At 33.3% G+C, this 17,696-nt stretch overlaps 1 protein-coding gene and 1 long non-coding RNA gene across 6 annotated transcripts in view; one reads left to right on the top strand and one right to left on the bottom strand.

Moving 5' to 3' along the window:
* Positions 1-17,696, top strand: part of IMMP2L (inner mitochondrial membrane peptidase subunit 2) — a 456,052-nt gene that overhangs the window by 318,167 nt on the left and 120,189 nt on the right. The window lies entirely within an intron of this gene.
* LOC119718422 (uncharacterized) overlaps positions 1-17,696 on the bottom strand; it is a 30,764-nt gene that overhangs the window by 4,501 nt on the left and 8,567 nt on the right. Inside the window, exons 3-5 of one of the 3 annotated variants that reach the window (XR_011807032.1) lie at positions 17,128-17,282; positions 2,739-2,862; positions 596-981 (exon numbers count right to left, since the gene is read on the bottom strand). This is a non-coding gene — a long non-coding RNA (uncharacterized lncRNA). Of the gene's footprint in view, positions 1-595; positions 982-2,738; positions 2,863-17,127; positions 17,283-17,696 lie in introns of those variants that run through there. The other 2 variants (XR_011807035.1, XR_005269516.1) reach the window with 2 other exon arrangements.

The raw sequence follows: 17,696 nt of genomic DNA on the forward strand, positions 1-17,696 counted from the left end.
TGTTTATCTTTAGAATGTAAGGAGTACACCTTTAACGACAACACGTGAAAAGTCGTGTATTTGAATTATCATTTGTTTCCCAAGTGTTTTCAGTAGTTGAATTTTGAAGAATAGTCAACAATAGAACAGAACTGATATTAAGATATGTGACCTGCTTCCAGTGCAGTTGTCTTCCGGACATTATTTAGCATATGATTGATGGGATAGCTGCTTTGTTCTGGTGAAGAAGTTTGTGTAGAGCACAGTCTGTGATAGCGTACAGTAAGGACAGAAAGTGACAAGGCTCTATTTTTGCTAACTTTATAAGCCTTTCTAAATATTTTATGTAGTGGACAGATTTTCAGTTTGTATATAGAATACAGATATATATGCATATGTGTACTCATAGAAATGCATACATATGAAGTATACATGAATAAGAAAAAAACCTGCTGAATTTGTTAAGAATCAAGAGGTATGAGATTGGTCTTCAAGGAACAGAACTGAAAAATAGACTGAAATGAATCATGATTCAGCTATTCAAAACCTAGATTCTGTGTTGTCACTTTACAGGGAACTCAAGCTTTCAATGGAAATATAAATTAAGTGTATAATATATGCTTAAGCAGAGTGACTTTAATTACAATAAATTCAAAACATCCATTACTCACTGGAGACAAATTGTGATATTTTGCTTAGTTTAAACAGAACCAGATTGGAGGAATAAGCTTCATGTCTCTTATAACAAGGAAAGATTGCTAAACTGGTGTTCTGACATACCTGAAACTTTCCATCGTACACTCACAGCAACTGGCAATAAATGTGAAACTGAAAACAAATGAAGTTGAAAAAAGTAAATTGTTTTGCTTTCACTCTTTTGGAGCCTTGATTGGTATGCTATACCACAATGATATTGTCAGTGTTGCATCTTTGAAGACTGGATTTGCATCCCTGTAGATCTGCAGAAAGATCTGATAATGAGAAAATTTCCAGAAATTGCACCTGAAATTCAGATTAAATTTAACATAATTATTTTGTTTTCAGTTCTGGCCTCAATTTTAAAGTACTGAACAGCAATAAGTGTGATTTGCTAAAGCAGTTATTTCTAATGTCAAACACTTAAACATTGGCAACCGTGGTCACCCTTCAAGCTTCTGTGTAGAGATTGTTGTTAGATGGGTCAGTAGTTGAAAGATAATCAGAATCATTAGTCATGTTTATTCCCTGACAGATTTTCAGATACTTTAATTAAGTTGGTATAAAACTCTCATTGCCAAATGGAGACTGTAGTCCCCACTGGAAGATGTAATGCAACATGAATCTTGAATTCCAAAATAAAATGTACAGTTTAAATTGGGGCACCACAAAAGAAATCATGTTTGTGAAAGAGAATGGAGTTCCAGCTTCACAAAGATATATCTTCATTCTATCTCATCCGTGTTCTGGGTGGATATTGAAAATAAAATGAATCTTAATTTCTGACATGAGTCACCCAACAGCAGTTGTATCAGCATAATAGCAGAGTCCCAATAGTATTGCATTATTGGCTACTGAAGGCCATATGTAAGTGTAAACCAGCAGATTTCTGACACACAAAATCCAGCTGTGAATTGGATATCATGAAGCTGGCTGTGCCCAGACATTTAGACTGTCAAAAAGAAGGGGACCTATCACCAAAAAGTAAAAGAAAACAAATATAGATAGATATAAATGTGTGGGAAATAATTGTTAAGTTGCAATATTTAATGTATGTTACACATATTGAGAATCCCTGAGAACAGAAGCTGGTAGAAGCTTAGGAAGTTATTAGAAAACTTATTAGTCAAACTAATAATCTAGTGTTTTGTAAATATCTCCAAGTTTTTTTTAACAGTAACAATCACATTGATATGCGATGTACACATGATGTTTATGAATATATAATTTTAAAACATTCAGTGGATTTCTGATCCCCTGATCATTTGTTTTCTGCAGTAACAAGTATTCTGACCCACAAAGTTATAAAAACAAACAAGCTGTCTAGTTCTGCAGAGGACTCTCTCCTTATTTTGGCAAATAAATAATTAACTCTTCCCTTTATCTGTCAGTTTTAGAAAACAAAATACCTAACTAAATTTTGTCAAGCTCTTCAGTTTCATTGCCATCATTATCTTCTTTGAAAAGAATCTCCTGAAAAGTACGGATCTGTTTATACATGTACACAGGAGATTAAGCAAGGCCAAGGACTGTAACGAGTCTTTAAGGCTACCTTTCAGCACTTGATAATACAAATATTAACAAAACCTCATCTGAACTCACTCATATCAATAGAAATTTCAATTGTGTTGAGGGAATTGTGGATCAGATCTCTGTATTATGAAAACTGGAAACTGGAAATTCTGAATGGCACTTGCTGAATAGGTGTCAGAATATGAGTTGTTATTTGCCAAGCTTTCACAGGTTATTTGATGGAGACATCTCAGTCCAGGTTTGAAAAAATCTTACTTTTGGCTTTTAGAAATTATGTCCCATTTAGCTTAGAACTGATGGCATACAAGTTATACTGACAAAAGGCTATTCTGAGACAAACAAAAATTTACAGAGTACTACATCCAGTCTGTAAAATCAAACTTAAAAAACTGTGCAGTTGCCTCAATCCTGCTGCAAACACTATTCCTTCTCTGCTCCCAGGAACAACACTTGTAATTCTCTACTTGTGAAAATGGAAAAGCTCAACAACAATGACAGCATAAGAGGCTGAAAAACTTGAGACACGTTACCACATCTCACTCAAAATAATAGGTGCAGATGTCATTTTTCTGCTCTTCTTTGGAAGAGGCTCTGGAGGTTTGTCACAGTATGGAGCATCTCTACAGCCACAATATTACATCTTTTAGACAAAGCCTGTAGCAGAAGCAATGACAAATATAAATTTCTGTTGATTCTTGACAACAAACTTTGGTGTATATATTTAGTTCATATGATACAGTAACTTCAGGATTTTGAAATGTTACTGAATACATGATTGTATAATATACAGTATAATATACAGTTAAATATACAGCTGTAAATAATTCATATCTGGCCTTCTAACACCTTTTATGTTCAGTGGTCATTAATTTAAAAAAATGTTGAGCAGTAATCTTGAAAACCCCTGTAGCAAATCTGCAAATACATCAGTGACTATTCACTGATGTTATATTAAAGCTAAGTTGTAGTTTTCAATTTTTTTCACATCTTGTTGATTTTATTACAGTGGAACTGCACAAAAATAAATGAGTCTGGGGAGTTCTAGAGTTTCTAACCTGGGGGAAGTTTATGCTAAGTAGTTAATTTATGTTTATTTCACCTCATTTAGAGCTATGTTTTGTTCTGAGATTCATACTATATTGTACTGGGAGATAAATTGTACATCTAAGAGGCTAACAGTAATATCTGTTTGAGATTGCTGCTCCACCAGCATCTACAGGTTCCTAAGAGTGAACTAATGTAGTTACTAAGGCTTAATATACCTTACCCTGTGATAGTTAAGAACATATTTGATTAAACTTACTGGAGAACTTTTTCATTCCACATACCTGTTAATCTTCTGTATTCTGTTAAGAACTAGACAATCTATTATTTTCTATGATTGATATATTCCATTTGTTTGGTGGCATAATCAATATAAATCAGTCTTCCCAGATGTAAGCTCAATACTACCAACTATGGATTGGAACTACCAATCCATATGTGATTTCACACATTGCTTGTCTAAATGGAAGATACAGATGCACCTTTTGCACTGGAACTAGAAAGTAGATTTGATACCCAAACAAGGATGCATCTTGTTGATAAGCTGATGAATGTATGGTACTAACAGATGTATAAGCAAAGGCTTTCTTTTTTCCTTGCAGTGCATATGTGTTATTAGTAATCCTTTGGGAATTGGAGATGCTAAATACAATATAATCACAAATTCAAAACAAAGCAAAGTATGGTAGATAGTATCTAACAATATAAAAAGCAGGAATATCAGGAATATATATATATATATATATATATATATATATATATATACATATATACATATATATATATATATTTGTTTGTTTGTTTTCCCTGTCCATAGCATGGAATAAGGCAGATCTTTTCTGAAATGAACGTCCATTAAAATAAATAAATAATAAATAAATAATAAATAAATCCATCCAAAGAATCCAGGTTTCCTTAAACAAAAGATAAACAAAAGTTTGGAGTAGACAATGTCTTCTTGCTGTAGTGATGCATTGATATAGGTAGTCTGTCAGAGCTGATAAGGTAGTTTGTAATGTGCTTTTTAATTCACTGAGAGGCATCCTTCTTGTCATCTCATTTGTCATAAAAATTGCAAGGCTAGGATTTATTATAAAAGAAAAAAGATTGGAGTAGGGGGAATATATGTAACAAATTGTGAATAGTGAGCAGGAATGCAATAGTTTTACAGAAACTATATTTAACAGAAACATCATCTGAGGATATAATAGATAACTGTTCACTACTGGAGAAACCTCAGCAAGAATGGCAGGTTGATTTCTGAGTGCACCTAAAAGATGCACATGATCTGTATAGATGAGAAAAGGCTGAAAGAATTGAGTTTGTTTAATTTAGAAAATAGCTCTTGATCGAGGAGGTCTGATAATTTTCAATAAGTAAAAGTTTGCTACATGAATAATGTGATTACCTATTCACCATAGTTTTTGAGGATGAAAGGAATATGAGATTAGAAGAAGTGATTGGATTAAGTTGTTAAGAGTTATGCATTAAATATTAGGAATAATTTGATAACTAAAGGATTGTTATATATTACGAATTATTTTATGCTAGGAATTTGTGGTACATCTGCCACTAGGAGATTGTAATAACAGCTTGAACCAACTTTTGTAGAGATGACTATTTTTCATCAGACTTTTGTTTATTAGATTAAGTATGAATGATACACGTATATAGATATTTATAGATATTTAATATGGAGACCTTAGTTCCATCCTATGCCATTTCTGGGTAAAAAATAAGAATGTGGATGTGTTTCTTGTGACCATATTTGCAAGATGGCTGGACCTAAAAATTCTTCTCAAAGAGATCACTCATGATTCCATTAAAATACTCAGAGCTCTCTAAATGAATGTAGAGTTGAAAGGAAATGGTTTCTAATCTACATAGAATAACATAATGAACCCATTGTTTTCACTCCTGCATAACACATGCTGTGCTTTTGTATACTTTGTATACAAACTTTGTATACTGGCCTTTGTATACTTGATTTTCCTTTACAAGGGAAGTAAGGAAGGAGAGGATACAATGTACTTTTGGGTCTTGTACTAATATGAGTCTAGGATAGACGAGGGGTAATCTGGGAGCCAGGATGTGTTCCTGAGATCTGCAGGTTGGCAATACCCTGGATATTATAACTTTAATAAGCTAATGGTCTAGTTCAGAAGTCCAGAACTTAAAATACTTATGTACCGCAGAGCAAACTGAAAGTTAGGAATACAGAGCTGCATCATCTATAAGCCCCCATAGTAAGAAAAGGCACAAGTATAAGGTAATTTCTTTCCACAATCACAGCCTTTCAAAACATCATGGGTTTTAAGTAATTTTCATCACTTTTTAGTGACTACAGTTGGTAATGCAGAGATAGCTACTTGAAGACATAATCCTGGCAAGTAAGACACTAACTTAAATTACCTTTATTTTATTTTTTTTTGTCCTCAAAACATGTGGAGATTTTGTTGTATAATATTTGATGTATATACACACAGATGTGCATTCAGTGTGTATGTATAAAATATATATAATGTATTATTAGAAATGATGTTATATGTTTATAACTATATGTATGTGTATGTATATGTATATACACAAAATTGCTGTCAGAGTTTCCTAGTGTACCATGGCTTGAAGAAGAGGGTTCCCTACTGCTATTCTGCCATTTTAAGGAGAGTTCAAAAGGAGTCCCATCTCCTTGGAACACAAAGTCGCAGCAGTTACCACAGTCAATATGATGAGATATAACAGAATTAAAGTCTAAGAATTGTAGCTACTCTTCCTACCTGGAATGTAGCTCCCACCTGGAGGTGGGAGCACAGATATTTAGAAGAGTACATTTTAATGCATATTAAAATACAGTGTGCTTAAATGCATACATAAAATGGACTTCTCCAGGCAAGAGAGAAAAAAGAAAGATTTAAGCTATTTGAACATTTTCTGAACCTGGTTATCTTTTGCATTCTCTCTGTCTCCTTAGAGATTTTGCATGCCAGTTCTGTCCTCAAGCACTGCCCATTTTCATCCATTGTCCTAGATGCTGTTGGAGGAGGAGCTCAGGGAAAATTCCTTCTGGGCAATACTCATTTTAATATGTAATAGTATTAATGGGAAAGGGCACTTTGTGCTTTGAACAGAAAGCCTAATTGAGCATGCAATTGCATCATGTCTCTCCAATAGTCCTTCTTCTGTGCTGTTAGTATCTCTTAGCTCTATACTCCGCCCAGTCTCCCCACCACTTTTGAGAGAGACCATGATAAACCATCAGAAGACAACCTCATTTCAGGAATTTTTTCCTGTCACTTGAGATTTCATCAAATAAAATATGGACATTTCCATAAATACTGTACATGCATATGATTCTTCTCTCTACTCCATTTTTTTTTTTTTTAATACAAATACAGTGATTTGTGTGAGATAAAGATGATTCCTGTTTCCCTCCGTTTCTCTCATTACCTCCTGTTCTACTCTTTCCAGTTATAGATGCAACAGCTTTTTTGTCAACCGTATTTCTCTGTCCTTTGATTTTTTTTTTCTTCTCTGTTTCTGTGATGATTTTTTAGTCTCTATCCTCTTTTATTTAATCTTTTGATTTTTAATCTTGTTTATCTGTCTCTTTCCCCGCAGTCTGTAAAGACTCATTGTTCAAGTCTGTCTTAAAGAAACTTGTCCTTGATCCCAATTGTCTTTTTAGCATGTATCTCATTATTATTATTATTATTATTATTATTATTATTATTATTATTATTATTATTATTATTATTATTTTATTATTTTATTATTTTATTATTTTATTATTTTATTATTATTATAATCTATGAAATAAATGAATGCTCACTGTTTATTTATTTGTTATGGTCAGTGTCTCAGGTTTCTGGCCTACTCTTCTGTCATAGACACTTTCCAGTTTGATTTGCCCCCTTAAAATCAAGCAAAATCTTGTTCTGCCTCCCTGATACCACCTTGTGGATGTGTAATCAGTAACCCATTTGATGCATTCCAGTGCTCTCATTTGCCTTACATCCTGGCTGGTCTCACAGTTTTCTTTTTCATAGAATCATAGAATCATAGAATATCCTGAGTTGGAAGGGACCCTTAAGGATCATCAAGTCCAACTCTTGACACCGCACAGGTCTACCCAAAAGTTCAGACCATGTGACTAAGTGCACAGTCCAATCTCTTCTTAAATTCAGACAGGCTCAGTGCAGTGACCACTTCCCTGGGGAGCCTGTTCCAGTGTGCAACCACCCTCTCTGTGAAGAACCCCCTCCTGATGTCAAGCCTAAATTTCCCCTGCTTCAGCTTAACCCCGTTCCTGCGGGTCCTGTCACTGGTGTTAATGGAGAAAAGGTCTCCTGCCTCTCAACACCCCCTTACGAGGAAGTTGTAGACTGCAATGAGGTCTCCCCTCAGCCTCCTCTTCTCCAGGCTGAACAGGCCCAGTGCCCTCAGCCGTTCCTCGTACGTTTTTCAGTCCTTGCATGTCATACTGTCTATGTTATATTTCATCTCATTTGGGTCCATGTGCCAAAATGTACTGCATGATTTTCTCAGTCCTCATATCAGGCTACAGTTATGTTTGAAGCTCACATCACAAAGAATATTTCATAGCTATAAAATGTGGTAGTAAAAGTCCAGTAAGGACTGAGTATCTTTAGACTTTATTACTGTAGGTCCAACTTCAAAACGGTGCAGATGTGTTTTGTATTTATCTGTGTAGTGCTATCCTTGTTCTTTTTTATACTGTATGCTGATTTGTATCCAGTACAATTTATACTTTGATTGCAGACCTTTTGGGACACGATAAAAAAAAGTTGTCAGAGTAATGACAGTAGTCTGTTGGTAGAGATCCTAGATGCTAGTATAATGCAAATAATAAATTCCCATAAATAAATACTTTATGTGCTCTTAGCTATCTGCTTGCATGAAGTTTATGTGAATTTGACCTATGTAATGGATGCTGTTTCTATAGAAAGCTTAAAGAATCTTTTACATATATAATAGGTAGAAATTAGTTACACAGCAGCTTGAAATATTTAAAATAGATTCCTGTTGGAAAAGGTAAAGGGAAAAGAAAAGGAAAAGAAGGAAAAGATGTGTTTTTGAAGTGCTAGGTAGCATTAATGGTGTATTACCCTTTTACTTTGTATATATATATCTTTCTTCATTTTCTGCATTTTTCTCTGTTGTTTTTGAAAATCAAAATCCTTTGGTAATGTGATTTGTAGGAGACAAAGAATAAAGCACCACAAATGGTGCTTTGGCTTTTAAACAAACTGGAATTAATTACATGTGCAAAAACATTGTCTAAGTTTGGGTTTGCAATTAGATAACTAATTATGTTGAAAATGGCATAGCATATTTAAATAGATGTTCATGCCTCTGGCTGATCTAGTTCTCTCTAGGCCATTACTTAAATATGCAACTATTCTCTTGCTGCCAGGTATCACCTGTTCTAGTTTAAAAGCATGGTTGCATGCCTAATTAGACATATAATTGTGACATTTACATATGGAAAATATAAAATCTTTGTATTAATTTAAGGTGCATTCTTCTACTTCCCACAAATGTCTGTCAAACACTGTACAGAAGACCTGTTTATTATTGCAGCATTTCTTAACAAAAAGCTTTCCTTTCTATAAAGTACAGAATTCAAATTCTGACCCCTTGTTTAATGTCTAGCAACTACCTAGCTCATTTCTTTATAGTTACACTTTTAGCTACTTGTTTATACCTGGTTCTAACCTCATCATTTTTTCAAGGTTTTAGAGGAGATTGTTTTAGAGGAGATTTAACGTCCCCGTAAGATGAACAGTTAGAGTTAAGAAAGAAGATAGAGAATTGTCTCTCAGAAATAGTGTAGATCCAGCCTAGCTGCAGAGTAGGAGATAAATCATTTCACCAGTTTCAATGCCATTATTATTTTCTTGTATTTAATTTTTGACTAATAATACATGAGAACCATAATTCTGATAACAAATATTAGAATTGTCAGAACAATCACCATCAAAGCTAGTTTGAAGGGTATTTTATGCAGAATTTTTGTATATTAATGGCTTGATAAATTGGATTCTAAATAGCAAATAACCATTTGGATAGCCAGTTCTTTTATCAGTCTGCCAAAAGATAATACTGTCTGCTTATATATGTTCACATTAACAGAAGATACTTGAGGTGTTCAAGTCAATGTATATGACTTTAATATATTGTATATGCACATATATCTGAATTATTTATTTTCAAATGCAGTATTAATTCCTTGTACATTAGATGATAGTCTCATTGTTTTAAAAAGAAGTCAAATACTAATTTAGCATTCATATCTATTTTAGCATTACATTTAGGAGAGACTGAGGACAGTATGTTGATTTTAAAGTTGTTCTATGAATGACATAATTACACCTTCTATACAAAAAAATGAAAACAAAAAAACAAGCAGACAAAAACACCACCATCACATACAAATATTTAGAGGGCCAGCATTCTCTTTATGAGTTCTCAGACAGTGCTGGAATATTAGACATTGGGCAGATCTGATGCAGACTTTGTGATATTGCACAAGATGCCAGTGTAGAAAAGACTACTCTTCATCTTTCTGTGTTTTTCCTGACAATTTTCATGACACGGTTACAATTTAACTGTTTAAAACTCAGATTGGTGAACCAGTTTTCCTGCCAGAACAAGTTTAGTGCTGCTTGGTGCTCCATTTTACTTTTTTTCCAGGGCTATAATGTATGTGTGTGTATATATATATATATATATATATATATATACACATATATATTTACGTATATATATATATATGTATATTCCAGAAAATAAATATATTGCCTTAACAGGATAAAGAAAAACTGATTGTCATGTGTTGAATTTAGAAAATGGCCAACCAAGAACTTTTAATATTTTATTTTGTGATTACTCTTTTCTGTGGGAAATTTTACTCTACAGCACTTTCAGAAAGTAATTATCTTTAACTCTCAGTTAAAATGTCTTCTTCCACTTGTATTTTAGAGGGATTTTCACACTTAAGAAGCAATTACCTTTCTTCTTTTCATCCCCCTTTTTCTCACATATATTGGTAAAAATCTGTGCTGGAAAAAATACTGAGCTTAGGTTAGATTATTGCAGTATTTTCACCTTAAAATATTGCTGATAGAGATCCACCATTAATTGCGTATGACAAGTTTGCTAGAAATACTAAAACTCCTTTGTACAGGGAAAAATCACATAAACATCAGCATATTGTAATGATATTTTTTCTAAAAAAAAATAAATTGGTTTGGCTTCATGAAGGCATCTTTCGTGGTTGACTAGTTTAATATTCATTATGTCAGCTGCAATTTGAAGGTTATTAAGCCTGACCTAGATTTTGTTGGTGCACAGGTTAATCTACTCCGTTATCTTTTTGTGTCTGTATGCATTTTAACTCTCACCAATTTCTACTTTTGAGTTAGCGAATAGGAAACTCTTAAGACTAACCCAGAAATGGTAAGAGAATTATTCTTTGTAAAATTTAATGATGTACTTTTTTTTTTTTTTTTTTTTTTTTTTCCCCTTTGCTCTGCATCCTTTTTGAAAACAGTTATCCAATTATAAACTGGGTAAAAGTAATGATTTAACAAGCCCTGGCATCGTGCTTCACTAGTCTGGTACAGCAGCAGTTACCATAGGAAGTCAGATCTTTATCCCTCATCCCATGCCATACAGAGAGGACAATGTGAGATAAAGAGGGAAGATAAAGAGGGGTTCAGATAATGGACAGACTCCGTGGTAACGATCAGATGATAGAAGAAAGTTGCTAGAAGCACATCTATTCCCACCCTGAAAAGAGAACAATACTTCCTCTGGAGAGACCTCACATTGCCTCTCCTTTTGAAGCTTTATTCTAAACAAATGAGAAGTTTTTGAACTTTGCATCTTGATGGTGGTATCTTTTTTTTTTGTTTGTTTTGTTTTATCTTATTCAATATTTGTTTAATACTGAAAAATGCTTTCACATTTATTATTAATTTTGGTTTTGTTTGGAATTCTTTTCAACTGAAAATAATTGTTTGGAAAATCTTGGAGTTTTAAGTGTGCAATATTTATCCAAAAACCGACTCTGTACGAGATAACAGGAGTTCATATATGGGCTTATTCTCTTCTTATTTGAGAGGTGACCTTCTGTTAATACTCATGCAATGAGGCTCAATTCTATGCTCATAGTTATTTTTCCATCACTCAAGCTTACTTTCTCTTCCTATCTAAAAGATTTTAAATGATAAAAAGTGCCAGAACACTATTTTTTTTATAAAACCTTCAGTTTTGTCCATCATAGAGTAGTCTTTTGAAAGAATGAAGACCCATATATTCAGTTTTAAACCTTTACTTAATAATTTCATTAGGTTTAAGCTGCTTTTAGTTAAAGAAGCACCTTTTATTGGAAAACATCTTTAATTTTCTTCCGGTAGCAATTGTAGCTGTAAAATAGAAATGAAATGGGGAGAATGGATTAATCAGTTTTCTTGCAAAGAATGAAGATAACCATATTCTGACAAATGTTTTTCTGTTTTGTTCTAAACCTTGCAGAAAGCTATTCTACAGTTTTCTGAGTAGCCAGAATATTTTTCACAGTAATTGATAAAAGTAAATTATCTTAGTGAAAATTAAGCAATTTTCTCCTGCTGCTGCTAAAGTTATTGGAAAAATTGATCATCATTTCTTCTGAAGAACATCATAGGGCACTACAGTTCTGCATGCTTCTTTTTTCCCTTAGTTTACTTTTTTAGAGTAAAGAAGCCAAGCTTCTGTTTTTCCTGATGAATCTTATTTGTCACAAACCATCCAGGTCAGAGAAGAGTCTGAAGAGAAGGCAAGTGCATAGAGACACTCCTCACAGAATCATAGAATCATTAGGGTTGGAAAAGACCTCCAAAATCATCTGATCCAATCATCACCCTACTACCAACGTCACCTACTAAACCATGTCCCTAAGCACCAGGTCCAACCTTTCCTTAAACACCCCCAGAGATGATGACTGCACCACTTCCCTAGGCAACCCGTTCCAATGCCTGACTACTCATTCTGAGAATATTCTCCTAGCTTTGAGCAGTGTCTTGAAGAATTTCCAGGGCTGTTGATGCCTTTAAAAAAACTTTTTCAGCAGACCTGATCACTTTTCAAACCCTTAAAACTCATAGCATCCACAACACCTCATTCAGGCAGTTCTGAAACTTTTCTGTGCACTGTTGGAAGAAGCACTTGGTTTTGAACTTACTGCTTTTTGTTTCATGCTCCCTACTTTGCCTATTGGAAAAGTAGTTCCCTATTAACCTTCATAAGGTACACATTTGTACCTTTACAGTTTGTAAATTTTTTTGATCTTCATGATTCTCTTCTGCCCAGTTATCTCTCCCCCAAGCTGAAGAATTCAAGTATTTTTAACAAGTGTATTGCCCTTCTCTGAAACTTTGTCAGTTTTACTGTATTATTTTCAATTTTTATCAAGATCTATCATATCAGGCATCTATATTAAAACTGCAGACAGTACTCAAGAGGAGATACACCATGGTTTTATGTATTAACAGAAGGACAATTACTGTGTTTTTGTTGTTGCTGTTGGTTGGTTAGTTGTTTTTTTCCTCTGTTTCTTACTATGCCTAACACTGGATTTGACTGCTAATAATCATTGAGCTGACCTGTGATCAAATTTTTGATAATTTTCTCAATTATAATTTACTGTGGGGTAAGTAAGCCTATTCTTCTGTGTATAAAATTATCCCATAATTATTGCTTTACCTACAATGAAACCTAAATCTATGTTTTAAATCTAGCATGACTTGTTTGCTCTTTCCTGGATTCTCTCCAGTAGTTTTTTTCTTTTTCTTAAGTTTGACTTGGAACTAGCTTGGACCTAAGCAATTCATAGAAGAAGAAATAAATTGTCCATTTCCCTCATGTTTTATATGCAACAAATCTGTTAACAAATCTCTGTATTACATCTCTCAAATACTCTTGTCTTTTTTTCCTTTTTTTTTTTTTTTCATCAACATTATCTCATATTTTGTTTATTAGCAGGTATAGTGACCAAATCCTTTTCTGAAAAATACTTGTGGAAATATAATTAATGTTTTCAGTTGTTCCTTCCTACAGACAGTATTTTGTTGATCTTTAGTCAATCTCATGGTGGTGTGTTTTGGGCCATCATTAAAATGTAATGGAATAATTTAAAATTCTGATATTTTTTTTCAAAGTGTTTAAAACCCATCACAATTTTGTTTCAGTAGAGCTCTATTTCATTTTTTTTATTTTCATTTTGTTTCATTAAAGCTCTATTTCATCTCCTACTTCCATAGTAAAAATGCCAAGAAGATCTAAGCATACACTTAGAAATCTTTCACCCATCTAGTTTTACTGTGAGATGAGCATAATTCTAACAAATACTCTATCAAATAGGCTTAATTATAGATACCGTAAAACAGGTAGTCCAGGTACTATAGAATGCATTTAGGGAGCCTTAATCAACTGCACTGCAACTCCAGGTCTGCAGTGTAGTGATGGTACAGCTGGCACTAGGATTCTCCTGTGGAGGCTAATTTCTGCAGAGCCACACTGGAGAATATATATGTGCTATGCTCTTTGATGTTTTGGAAGGTTTAGTGCATCCTAATTTTTTCTTGCCCCTCACAGAATCTAGAAGACGTCATGATAGTGTGGCATGCTGCAATAAACAGTGATCTCTCCCTCCCCTTTTCTGTTGGGTGCTTTACAATATGCACTGCTGCATTACGGTTACACAGATGTATTCCCATGACTGCAAAACAAAAACACCCCCAAAAATATAAAACACTTGTTTGAGACTGTTTCTGGGAGGGCACCAAAAGGCTCCTTAAAAAGAAGATAAAACACTTCTGTTGCTTTTCCTACATGTGGTAGGCCAGGAGTTATGTTAAAAATAATAATAATAAAAAAAATTGATTTAACAGAACTTACTTTTTAAAATCCAAACTGGGTGATTTCACTTCATCATTGTATGTATGTTTCATATTGAATTTATCATAATATCCTCTAGCATTTTTTGGCTGTTGAAAAGAGACCAGCTGCTCAGGAATCTCTGGTTCCTCCTTTCATCTGATATGAGCATAGACACTATGCTTACTTTTGTTAGGTTTCAGAGATACCTTGTGTCCTGCATGAATTCTTGAAGATAATCATTGGTTCAGAGACTGTCTTGGCTAAGGGAATTTCATTCTACATTACCTTCCTGAGTTCATCCAGAATGTATATCTTATATAATTTATTCTTTCTGTGTTCTGGTTTGCCATCATCAAAATTCCTTTAATTAAGTGTTTGGCCATGAATTAAACTTTTCTGTGAAGGCCAATGCAAGCAGAGTATTTACCTCCTTCAGCCTTCTCTCAGCTGTATGACAGAAAAACATAGATTTTAATTCTATTAAAGTATTATGACCATATTATAGCTATTTTTTTCTCTCATTCTATTAAGTAAATGCATTTGAAACTGAAATGCATTTTCCTTTGCTTTGTTTTCACATTTCTTTAATTAAACTGTTTGCTTTTGCCTTTTAGACTTCTTTCTTCTTTCAACTCATTTTATTCTTTATGTTACCAATGTTATGCCTACAAATTTTTGCTATTCATTTGTAACTATTCTTTTCTTCCTACATCTTTGTTTCCATTTTCTATAAAAAAAGCAATGCTTTCTCCCCATCTTTAAATCATGTTCTGTAGTTTTATGATTGCTTTCACAGAGATATGTTTCATTTTCAATTTTACAAGTAAAATTTAGTAAGTAACAAGTAACTTACAAGGCAGAAAAAAATGAATAGTGTTGTGCCACCTTCCTAATTTCAGCAGTTTAAGAATATGAGACTTTCAGAGAAACTGTGTGATATCCCCTTTCTGTTACAAACATTTGTTGAGGAGTTAAAATTCCCCATTGCAATTACCCTTCCTATTGGGAGTTGCCTCTAAAACTCACCCATTATGTCCCACTTTTTATATGTGTGATTATATTGAATAAAATAGGCTGTTACAATAGATGCAGTGAATGATAATTCATCTGAATGTGTCTTCTTTGATAGTAATGAGTTTAGGATAGGTTTGTAACCTTTAAACTTAACTAAGAGAATTCCTAGTTAATGGGTATATACAGTATCTAACAATGGGGCTCCAATCTTGATTGCTGCTTTTACAGTCTTACAGGAGAAGAACAGTAAAAAACATAAATTGTATTTTAACATACAGTGGATAGAAAATCTTGGGATTAAGGGTCATTGACTGTGGGTCTGAGCAGATAATTGGTAAAAGATATCACCATTTATAATTTTAGAAGGAAAATTCCACTTTCATAGAACTATTTAAAATATAGCCTTATTTAATTTTTTAGTACAATAAGGTTAAACTAATCACAGTGGAATCTAATCATTGTCGGGGTGATGACCCTTCCTGTAAATTGTTACCTAACAATTGCAATAGTTACCTATCTTTGCAATAGTAAAGGTTTTGGGGGGAGGATATTTACATAAGACTTAAAAAAAATTAAAGTTGAAAAATGTATTATAAGACGATATCTATCAAATACACAGAAATGGGAAAGTATTTGGCCAGTATTTGATCTGCCAGTTAGTAACTGATGCTCCTAATGCTAGTAAAATAATGCATTATTTTACAAGGACATAATCCTGACAAAATACTAAATAAATTACAAAATATTAATGATTGTGGATTTTGATTAAATAAAATGCATACCAAACACCATAGTGTAATGACAAGTAAATGTGTTAACATATATTTCATATATGCCAAATATATACTATCCACCTTTCAGTCAGTTATTACAAAATTTTCTGGCATGCAAAGTGTGATACTGTATGAGAAAAAGCCTGGTGTGTACTGCAAAATCAGAGATATTTGTGCAATGTGACAAGATGAGTTGGACTGTAATACAATAAATTGTATCTGCAGAGACATACATCTGCAGCCAGGCAGAACCACTTATCTTCTGGTTTTCTAAGACAAAATATCAATTCAGAGGAGGTCATTATTCTGAAAAACCTTGAAGGGAGACAGATATCACCAGTGCATTTTCGTACAGCAAACTTTAGTAGTATGTACAGTGTAGTAGTCTGGATACCTGCAGAATTTCTAATGATTATATATAAATTACAAAATGGTGTTAGTTAAATATTGATTTTCTAAATGTAAAAACTTTTTTTTTTTTTTTAATTCAGACACAAATTATGCATGAATATATTTCTGTTGAAAGATGTACTGTGGGTTGCAATCTACTGGCTCATAAACTGGGTTTAAAAAAAAACAACAGTTAAAATCATATTTTTTTAAGTAAGTTTTAAAGAATATCTGCGTTTATCTAGAAGGAAAAGCAACATGATCTATCAAAAGAATGAGCTGGAGTTATGCTAAGAGATGGGATTGACTGGTTTATTGAGTGTACAACAGAAAAGTACAGACACTGAGTTTTCAAAATAGCAGTAAGTATGACATACATTAGTAGTCTTGCCAGCTTTTTGAACCTTAGATGTATTTGTCTGTTCTTTTCAAGCAGGTTAAATATTAGTGAGTTATATGTAAGAGAATTAGATATTTGAAGGTTGAAAGATTTGTATATTTGTCAGATGGTACACGGTTAAAAAATACACATTGGATTTCATTACAGTGCTTATTATCTTTTCAGTACTTCTAATCTCCGTTGTCTTTTCTAAGGTTTATGTATTGAAACTTTATGGAAGAATAAAATGTCATTTTTAGATTTAAAATCATTCTAGTTTTATTCTAACTTCTTTGCTGTATGCAATTCGTTGATTGTTCCAACAGTATAAAAAACATCTTTTGCCCCGATATATGAATTAACTGAAGAGTTTACCACTTAAGGTCCTCTGCACTACTACTCTGTGGTTGGCAGACACATCAGTTGTCCAGGAGGGCTATTTCTTCTGTATGTCAGATAAGGCTGAGAGAGTAGGAGTTTTATCATTCACATTTGTCCTTTACTTTGACCCCAACAGTCGTCTTCCTCCTCTTAATAGATATAGGAGATAAAAAAGAAACAAATGAAAAAGAAGCCTGACATTTGGAGATTGACATAGCCTTCAATTTTCAACAGTGAGGAACATCTAGAGCTCTCGCTGATTGTGAAGTGTGCATAGTCATATCTTCTGAGACTCCCTCACAGAAATTTACAGATCAAATACTCTTATTCATTCATGCTAAAAAAAAAAAAAAAAAATCACATTTTTTTATTTTTTTTTTAAATCATGCCAATTTATGATACCTCTGTCTCCTTACTCTGTAGAGAACTATGTGTTAGTTGGGATTATTTGGATTATTTGGGACTGGAATAGTCAGGTATGCATAATTCTTGTACATCATACAGGAGTATAAGCACACATGTACATGAACATATGTACATACTCATGTACATGCTCACACACA

Source organism: Anas platyrhynchos, chromosome 1 (assembly GCF_047663525.1).
Source record: "Anas platyrhynchos isolate ZD024472 breed Pekin duck chromosome 1, IASCAAS_PekinDuck_T2T, whole genome shotgun sequence".
NCBI lineage: Eukaryota > Metazoa > Chordata > Aves > Anseriformes > Anatidae > Anas > Anas platyrhynchos.